This window comes from Desmodus rotundus, chromosome 3 (assembly GCF_022682495.2).
Source record: "Desmodus rotundus isolate HL8 chromosome 3, HLdesRot8A.1, whole genome shotgun sequence".
Taxonomy (NCBI): Eukaryota; Metazoa; Chordata; class Mammalia; order Chiroptera; family Phyllostomidae; genus Desmodus; species Desmodus rotundus.
In genome coordinates, this window is record NC_071389.1 from 30,996,024 (window position 1) to 31,005,890 (window position 9,867).

Consider the following 9,867-nt stretch of genomic DNA (forward strand, 5'->3'; position numbering starts at 1 on the left):
CACCATCCAGGGGGACCACAATCCTCAGAGAGAAAACAAGATGGGGTTGTATAAGAATGTCAGAATAACAACAGGGAAACTTCCTGGAGGAGCCACAGGTTAGCAATTCTCAACCTATTGTACCATCTGCCTCCCAATGAGTGGTCCAGACTCCTGCCTCTCCCTCTGTCAACTATACTCTTCTTCCCCTGATCCTAAGGCACAATTAATGTTTTACTCAGGCACACATCACTGTCCAGTGCCCAGGACAGTGCAAGAAACATAGAACCTTCAACAATTTGCTCACTGTGTGAATAGTGAGCGGAAGAAAGAATGAATATTTATCTTGAGTAGACATGTGTTTCATGACTGTGAACTCTTGAAGGCAGGGACGGTATCTTTCCTTTCTGTGTTCCCGTCTCCTAGCATGGTACATGCTGCATAGAGGCAGTCCTAATAATTTTATATTTTATTGAAGTTAATTGAATTTACAAAAACACAAAATGGAGTAAGAGTGAACATGAGTTCTGGCCTAGTGATTCAGCTGCTTTACTGCCCTTTAATGGCAGCTACACAACTTGCAGCCAAGGTCTATGAAGAAATACTCAATTGTGGAGAAACCAAATCAGAGAACCAATCTGTAGGAGAGCAATTTGTTTAAAGACTGTTCTGTGAAAGTTGATTCACCATTAGATGGATTCAGAGTATTATTGATTCATAAAATTGATTTAGTATTGAGGAGCAAGAAAGAATTGGAAGCTCATATTTTGGAGAAACTCAAGTTAAAACTTACGTTTATCAGGTACCATCCATAAGCACTTCAGGATTTTGCATTAATTCATTCACTACTCACGACAACCCTTCAAGGAAGGCGCTCATATTCCCATTGTTCAAATGAGACATCTGAGCTTCGAAGAAGCTGAGCACATTGCCCATGATCACACAGCTAGGATATGGCAGATTTGGGATTCAGACCAAAGGTGAGTCAAGGGGTGGCTTCCAGCCATGGCAGGAGTCTCAGATCTGGTCATCAGCTGCTCTTTGTCATCAACCTAAGGGCTCCTCAGAGACAGGATCATCTGGCCCATGATAGTGGATTCTCTGATCTTCCTCATTTGCCTAGACCCCGTAAGAAAGGAATCACACCTATCCCTACCTCTGTCTGATTGTTTCTGCAGCCCTCATATCTCAGGAAGTTAGAATTTTAGGACTAAATTATAAGGCCACATTCAAAGGCTAACTTTTTTTTTATTGAGCTTTTACTAGGTTTGAGTTTTGTGCCAAACATTTTGTGTTCATCATCCAAAATACAAACTAAAAAGTAAGCATCCACTTAATGATGAAGAAACAAGACCAGAGGAGTTCAGAACTGCTCTAGGACACATGGATTTGATCTCCCACATGTTCTTGCAGAGTGCCCAGGTTAGTGAGTGTGGTGAAGTTCAGACCTCTGAGTAAGGAGCGTCCATCAGGGAAGGTGATTGGCTTGCTGAGCTCTCTGCCAATAATTGGTACAGGCAGATAAAGTCACAGTGCCTCCTTGATGCACGTGGTGATATAGGGCATCTGATGCAGGTCATCCCTGAAATGATGCAACCCAACGTGAGGGCAGGCAGGGCCCAGGCAGACCCGGGCTTCTTGTCTAGCTGAGTGGGCAGGGCTTTCCTATCTCTTGAGTGCTCACCAGGTGATGGAGGCGCTGACCCCAGGATTCTCTGGACCTCCTCTCGGTACTTCTGCTGATGGGCCAATTGGCAGACCCAGTGGCTCCAGTGACCATCATGGGTAAGCCTGCAAATGTCATTTTGGTAGAAGACCCTATTGGCCCTGGAACAAAAAAGATTGCTCTAGTTTCCAATGGTCTGACTGTAGCGCTGAGAGTTTCTGGAGAGACAAGGTGCAGAAGAGACTGAAGGGTGAATAGGCCTGTAACCTGGAGGTGGAGGGTGGCTCTAGATAGGATGTTCCACAAACAGTGGGTACAAGTGACATTGAGGCAAATCACTTCTGTCTTACTGCCCTTGAAACCCTCAGTCCTTTACAAGTGATATGAACAACCAGGCTTCTCCATGTTCCAGGGATCAGGGATCTGTGGCTGAGTCAAGGTTTGGTCTGTACTGGAACTTGTCCATGGTCTGCTGTTCTCAACAGACCCTTGCTTTTTGAGCTGGTGAGCATCCCAACTGCCCAAACTACCTCTCCACTGACTCCATATCAGTTGATAGAAACAAAAACCCCGCATCTAAAGGATTATCACTGTCCTGTGTGTCTGGATGCTGCCCTGCTGGCTGAAGGTACACTTCATGATGGTGTCCAGGGTCATCAAGGAGACGTGTTCAAAGATCCCCAGATGGGAGTCCTAGCTAATGGGGAGCCTCTTCCCATTTGTCCTGTGGTGGGAGAGGGACATTGACCCAACTCTACGGCTCTAGTGGGCCTCTGCTGAAAAAGCTAAGCTGTCTCTCTGTCTCTCTAGACACCTGTTTGGAATCCCTCATTTTCCAGAACAGAGACACCATAATATATTAAGACTGTAAAGCAAATGTTTGTAAAGTGAGGACTATATTCCCAGAAACTTTGATTACATAATTAAACAAGATGTCTCATAATGATCTGAATTAATTTTGAATTTTAGGAATAAGTTATGTTGGTAACTACATTTAGGCAGACCAGAAAAGATTGTTTCTCAGTGGGCAAAGTAGGAATCTTCTCTGTTTGGGGTTGAGCTGGATGTGAGGGACAGGTGCACTCTACCTCTAGGTAGCAAATGCATGAGGACAAGAGGAAACCTAAGTGATCCATACAGGGGTTCCTAAGAAAGGGACATCAGTGAATGAATTCTTTTCATTCATCAAATGTTGGCTTAGCATTGCTGGTAAGATCACAGGCCAGATGGGAGGATCCAGCTTTGTGAGTACAAGCTTGTTCTCCATTTCCTTCCACAGAATGTCTCCATTTCATGCCAAAGCCATGGGTCCCCTACCAGAACCCACTTGAGTGATATTCTAGGATGTCCACCCTGTCACTGCCCATGCCAGTTGGTGACAGTTTTTCCTGTTTTCCATGGGAATGAACATTCCTCTTGGCATGGAGATGGGAGGAGAGCAGATCCTGTTTCTACCATGGCCCTGCTTTCCCTTGGCAATGAGCTAACTAGTATGGATCAAAGCTGGTGACAAGTACCTCTTCTCCCAGCCACTTTTGGGAGCTGTTCAAGAAATACCTGAAAGATGAAATGTTGTCCTCAATGAAAGGGTTTATTGAGCGATATGGTAGGCAGAAAATGATTCAGGTCCTGGGGCATGGAGTCTAATCACCAGCAGCAGCATTGGGTAGATAAGGCAACGTATTTGTCATTGGAGTTGACAGGCTTTTTTTATACATCAAGTAGGGGATGGAAAGATATGAGTTGCTTTGAATGAATTTACATTGGCTGCAGATAAAAGGGGTGGGAGAAGGTGAAGTGAAGCTAGTTCTGGGATAGGATAGGTGCAGAGTTAATAAGGAAGAAATGTTTGTTCTTCTAGATGATATGGACAACAATCTGGACACTTCATGAGTAAGTAAGAAAGAAACATAGGTTCCCATAGGTCTGTGGCACCTAGCCATTCTCCTTAGGTAATCATAGTAATAGCCACTTGGAAGTTAATTCCAATTTTCAACTAACACTGAGGCACATGGTAGTCTTTGTTGGTTTTACCCTGCAGATAACAGATTAACATCTCTTGTCTCATCCTTTCACAATCTGGCCCGCTGTAATCAACCTAGGACATCAAAAAATTTCTCTTTTTCAGTAGAGGCCGTAAGACTTGGAGGATGAAAGTTAAAAAAGGGCATTGCTGGAAACTAGAGGGGACCAAACAAGGCAGGGAACCCCTAGGAGGCAGCTGTGGTCCGGACCATGGGCTGCCATCTCGTCCTGAGATTGTCAGCTGGCAGTTTGTCTCAAGTGACCTCCCACCTGCCTCTGATCTCCAAGTCTGTCTGGCCTAATAATAACTGTGGGTTCAGGAAGGCAGATTCAGTGTCCGAGTAGCAGAATACCCAAAGGTCTAGGATGGTCAATCAGTCAGAAATATAGACTCGATCCTCAGTGCCAGAGAAAACACAGAAGTCTGTGGTCTTCTACAATTTGTGGGGGCTTAGTCATCTTATGACCCAGGATAGGCAACAATTAGAGGTGCCAAACTTAAGACAGGGTGAACAGGAAGTTGTCTTTCACATCTGAGGAATTAATATAACAATCTGGTTAAAAGAGGAGAGAAGGAAGTAAGGGAGGAAGGATGAAGGAAAGAAGGAAGGAAGGAAGGAAGAGGGAAGAAAGGAAGAAAAGAAGGAATGAAAAAAATGAGGGGGAGGGTGAAAATGGAGAAAGGGAGGGAGGGAGGAAAGAAGTTAGAAAGAAAAGAAATAAGCCAGGTGGTGAAAGACAAATGCCCTATGATCTCATCTATAAGTGGAACCTAATCAACAAAACAAACATGGAAGCAAAATATAACCAGAGACATTGAAATTAAGAACAATCTGACAGTAACCAGAGGGAAGGTGAGAAGGGATAATGGGGGAAAGTGTTTTCAGGAACAACTATAAAGGACACATGGACAAAACCAAGCGGGGAGTGTGGGAAGCAAGGAGGGGAGGTTGGTTTTGGCTGGGGTGGGGGGATAGTAGTGAGGGGTAATGCAGACAACTGTACTTGAACAACAACAACAACAAAAAAAAGAAAGAAAGAAAGAAAAGAAAAAAGAAATTGAGCTTCACATAGCTGTTTAAGAATTATTTATTAAATACTGGTGGCTTTGGGCTGGTTTGTGGGTTTGGAGGGTAGTTGGTAGATTTCAGGTAATGATGGCAGAACTGTATCTCTTCCAGAATTTCAGAACTCAAGGGCATGTACCTAGGAGAAAAGAGCTTCACCTGACGGGGATTTGTGATTCCTGCTTAGCTATCACCTAATCTTCCCAGGATCATCTTCATATAGTCAGAGTCAAGTGTGACCCTGTTCCCCACAACCAGGGAGGACAGGCACAGGGGAACTTCTCTGCCCTTTTCTCAAGCTGTTGTTGCTCCTGGTCCTTTTGGAACTGTTTAGAACTGTTTCTGATAAGCCAGTCTCTGATCTGGATTCTTGCTCTCTTACCAAGGCTTGGTTTAAGGAAGGAAGGAAGAGCAAAAGCAAAGGTCATAAAGTATGGTGTTTTAGGGGATGGTGACAAGTTCCATGTAGATGAGGAGTAAAATGAAAGGTGAATGGTAGAAGACAAAAATGAAAGTAAAGGGAGGTTTGTAAACTTCTGGTGAGCAATGCATTCCATAGTGAGCAAGAGGACGTTTTAAGGCAGTGCCTATTTAAAACCCATGATGGTTATGAAGCAAGTTATTGACATTATCCCACAGGCCACCCAGTGAGATTTTTTTTTGGTGGCAGAGTGACTAGCTAGAAGGTCTGACTCATAACTGTGGTAGCAGCATGACTTAGGAGAAGGGATCAGATGTGAAACAGGTTTCAAAGGTAGAGTCAGTAGTTTGTTAGGCAGAACAGGAGGAGTAAGGACTTGTCAACACTTCAGAGAAGTTACCAGTAACCCCTCAGGGAACATAGTGTCAGTTAAACCCACTGGCCACCACTAGACTCATTAAAATGTCTGAGTCAGACCATGTGTAGAGCCTAAGTTTCTTGAAAAATACCAAGTCCTTTATAGGAAGTTTCCATACTGGGGTGGGGCAGGGGAAGAACAATGCATTCTGAGTCCCTGAAATAAACAGAATTGACTTAGGAATTTCCATCTGGAATTGAAAATATGGGCTAATGACAGGACTTTGGAACATGGGAGTTCCATGTGTCTATTGCACCCTGGAATCTGGGAGATTGGGGTCTACCTTTATCACAACACCCTAACTTTCTGCACTGGCCCTTGATCCACACCCCGACCATGACTTCCTCATCTGGGCCCAGATATCAGTACCTTTGTGCTTCCTCAGCTGGGTCTCTCTGACTTATGTAACTTAGCCCCTATCCCAGACATCAAATTTTTTCTGATTCCTCAGCTTAGTCCATTTAAGACCAACTGGTCATCTGATCTCCACTCTCTCCTTCCCTATACCCTCCTTTTTTTTGGCAGCTCCTGCATGCCATACAACCAGTTCTGAGGAAATTCTGTCCTGAAAGGGCTGGCACAAATGTGAAAATACTGTTGACCTTAAACAAATAGGAAGCCAGGTATTTCTCCAGCAAAATTAGTTTATTCAGGAACGACAGAGAATTGCAATTTTGGACATGTGGTCTAATGGTGAACCACACACAAGTCCCAAGAAACAAAGGAAACTTTTCCAAAGAGGAGAAGAGGAAGTCAGGAGAGTCATTATAAACACAGAGCTCTTCCTGTTGGGCTCCGGAATCCATGTACTGCATAGAACTCCCTCTTCTGGCCTCCTGAATTCATTTTATGTGAGGTTTTTGTTTATTAATTTTTACAATATACACGCCAGTCCTTTTGTAACTACTGCCAAGAGCCCAAGCTGAGACCAGGAACATGGATTTAGTCTCACTTCCATGTTGGCTCACTCTGGGAGCTCTCTGTCTTTCCATGTCCTTATCTGTGAAATAAATCTGTTGCCCTACATTTCAGAATGGTCAGTAGGATCAAGCAAGGAACTATTTCTGAAAGTGATGTATTCCTGCCAGCTCTTATTATTGCCACTTCCTTGTGTTCCAGGTGTGGGTTATTCATTTTTAAAATATTTTTTATTTTTCATACATTATGTTAATTTCAGGTGTACACTCCAGCGATTAGACATTTATATAACTTAATAAGTGGTCATCCCAATAAATCTAGTATGCATCTGACACCATATATAGTTATTACAATATTATTGACTACATTTCCTATGCTGTACTGTACATCTCCATGACTATTCTGTCACTACCAATTTGTAGTTCTTAATCCTTCACCTTCTTCTCCCAGCCCCCATCCTCTTCCCATCTAGCAACCATCAAAATGTTCTCTGTATCTCCAAGTCTATTTGGGTTCTGTTGTGCATTTATTTTGTGTTTTATGTTCCAAATACAAGTGAAGTCATGTGACATTTTTCTTTTTCTGTCTGACTTATTTCACTCAGTACAGTAACCTCTATGTCCATCCATGTTGTTGTAGATGGCAATGTTTCGTTCTTTTTAATGGCTGAGTGATATTCCATTGTATATAGGCACCACTTATTCTTTATCCATTAATCTATTAATAGACACTTACATTGCTTCCATATCTTGGCTATTTTATTGTTTTTCTTTTTTAATTATATTTTATTGATTATGGTAAAAGGTTGTCCTAATTTTCCCCACTTAGCCCCACTCCCCCCAGTACGCCCTACTCCTTCAGGCAATCCTCCCACTGTTTTTCATGACTTTGGAGTATGTGTACAAGTTCTTTGGCTACTCCATTTCCTATACTGTATTTTATATACCCATGTCTATTCTGTAACTCTCTATTTGTACTACTTAGTCCCCTCCCTTGTTCACCCATTTCCCCACACCCCCATCCCATCTAGCAACCATCAACATGCTCTCTGTATCGATGATTCTGTCTCTGTCTTCTTGTTGGCTTAGTTTGTTTTGTAGATTCAATTGTTGATAGATACATATTTTTGTCATTTTATTGTTCATAGTTTTGAATTTTCCTTAAATTAGTCCTTTTAACATTTTATATAATAATGGTTTGATGATGATGAACTTCTTTAATTTTTTCTTAACTGGGAAGCTCTTTATCTGCCCTTCCATTCTAAATGAAAGCTTTCTTGGATACAGTAATCTTGGATGTAGGTCCTTGCCTTTCATGACTTGAAATACTTTCCAGCCCCTTCTTGCCTGTAGGTCTCTTTTGAGAAATCAGCTGACAGTCTTATGGGAACTCCTTTGTAGGTAACTGTGTCCTTTTCTCTTGCTGCTTCTAAGATTCTCTCCTTCTGTGTAATCTTAGATAATGTAATTATGATGTGCCTTGGTGTGTTCCTCCTTGGGGGTTCAGATTCTTTGGGACTCTCTGAGCTTCCTGGACTTCCTGGAAGTCTATTTCCTTTGCCAGATTAGGGAAGTTCTCCTTCATTATTTGTTCAAATAAGTTTTCAATTTTTTGTTCTTCCTCTTCTCCTTCTGGCACCCCTATCATTTGGATGTTGGAATGTTTAAAGATGTCCTGGAGGTTCCTAAGACTCTCCTCATTTTTCCGAGTCCTTGTTTCTTCATTCTTTTCTGGTTGGATGTTTCTTTCTTCCTTCTGGTCCACACCATTGATTTGAGTCCCAGTTTCCTTCCCATCACTATTGGTTCCCTATCCATTTTCCTTTGTTTCTCTTAGCATAGCCTTCATTTTTTCATCTAATTTGTGACCAAATTCAACCAATTCTGTGAGCATCCTAATTACCAGTGTTTTGAACTGTGCATCTGATAGGTTGGCTATCCGTTCGCTGTTTAGTTGTATTATTTCTAGAGCTTTGATCTGTTCTTTCATTTGGGCCTTTTTTTTTTTTTTTTTTTTTTTTTTGTCTTGGCACGCTTGTTACATAAAGGAATGGAGCCTTAGGTGTCCGCCACGGCAGGGTAACACTCCTCGCTGCGCTGTGACACTGTATGTGGGGGAGGGGCTGAGAGGGAGCAATGGCACTTGCTCCACTCTCTGCCAGATTTCAGGTACTCCCTCCACCACCCACAATCAAATTGGGCCCCTCTGGTGTTGATTCCCGAGTGGGTGGGCTTGTGCATACTCTAGTCCCCTGTGGGTCTCCCCAATGACCTCTCCTGTGAGGCTGGGAGTTTCTCCTGCTGCCTCCTCAACCCCCACGGGTGTTTTCACTCAGAGGTTAGAGGTTTTATTTCTCCAAGCTGGAGCCCTGGGTTGCGCAGTCTGTTTCTCTCCCCTGCTATACCTCATGGTCTATCTATGCGTGAATGTGGGGCCATGGGGTCTGCTAGCTGTTGCACTGCCTGCCCCGTTTGTTCCACAATCCGCCACCTCTCTGGGTCCAGCTGCGTTGCTATGAGTCCTCTCCACCCTGGCTGCCTGTCTCCACCCCTCCTACCAGTCTGGATGAATATTTCTTCTTTATCTCCTTGGTTGTTGGACTTCCATACAGTTTGATTTTCTGTCAGTTCTGGTTGTTTTTGTTTTTAAATTAAATTGTTGTCCTTTTTTTGGTTTTGTGAGGAGGCGCAGTGTGTCTACCTATGCCTCCATCTTGGCCAGAAGCTTCCCTTCCCACTTTTAAACCACATCCACAGGTGGGTGTGGGACCAGCCCTTTCTGCATCTCTGTCCCTCATACCAGTCTGGATGTGGCTTCCTATGTATATCTTGAGTCACAAGACTTCTGTTCAGCTAGAATTTGGCAGTTCCTAATGATGGTTCTTCTGTAGTTCAGCTGTAATTTTGATGTTGTTGTGGAAGGATACGAGTACCATGTTACCTACTTGGTCATTTTGACCAGATGCCCCCCCAGGTATGATTTTTTAAAAAATCGCAAGTGTCTGAAAGTCCATTTGTTCCCAAAGTAAGTCAGTTTCCTGAAACAAAAAGTAATTAAAGCCTTTACTTGATCTTGTTTCCTAACTCATTTCTGTATATTTGAACATCTTCCTTTCTGTCAAAGAGATTTTTACTATGTTTTTTAGTTTTTAGCAGCACATAAAATAATTTCAAGCTATCAGCTTCATTCTGGAGGAAAGGCCACCTTGCCATTTTCTCAATGGTGGTTTGTTGTAGCTGGTTCATTCAGAGTTTTGGAAAATGTAGGTATTAAGGCATTTAAGAAAAGACTTGAACCAAAGTTAATCATTCATTTAATATACACTCACATGGGGGGAAATATGTGGTAGATAGTAAGCTGCATGATAGTGTCC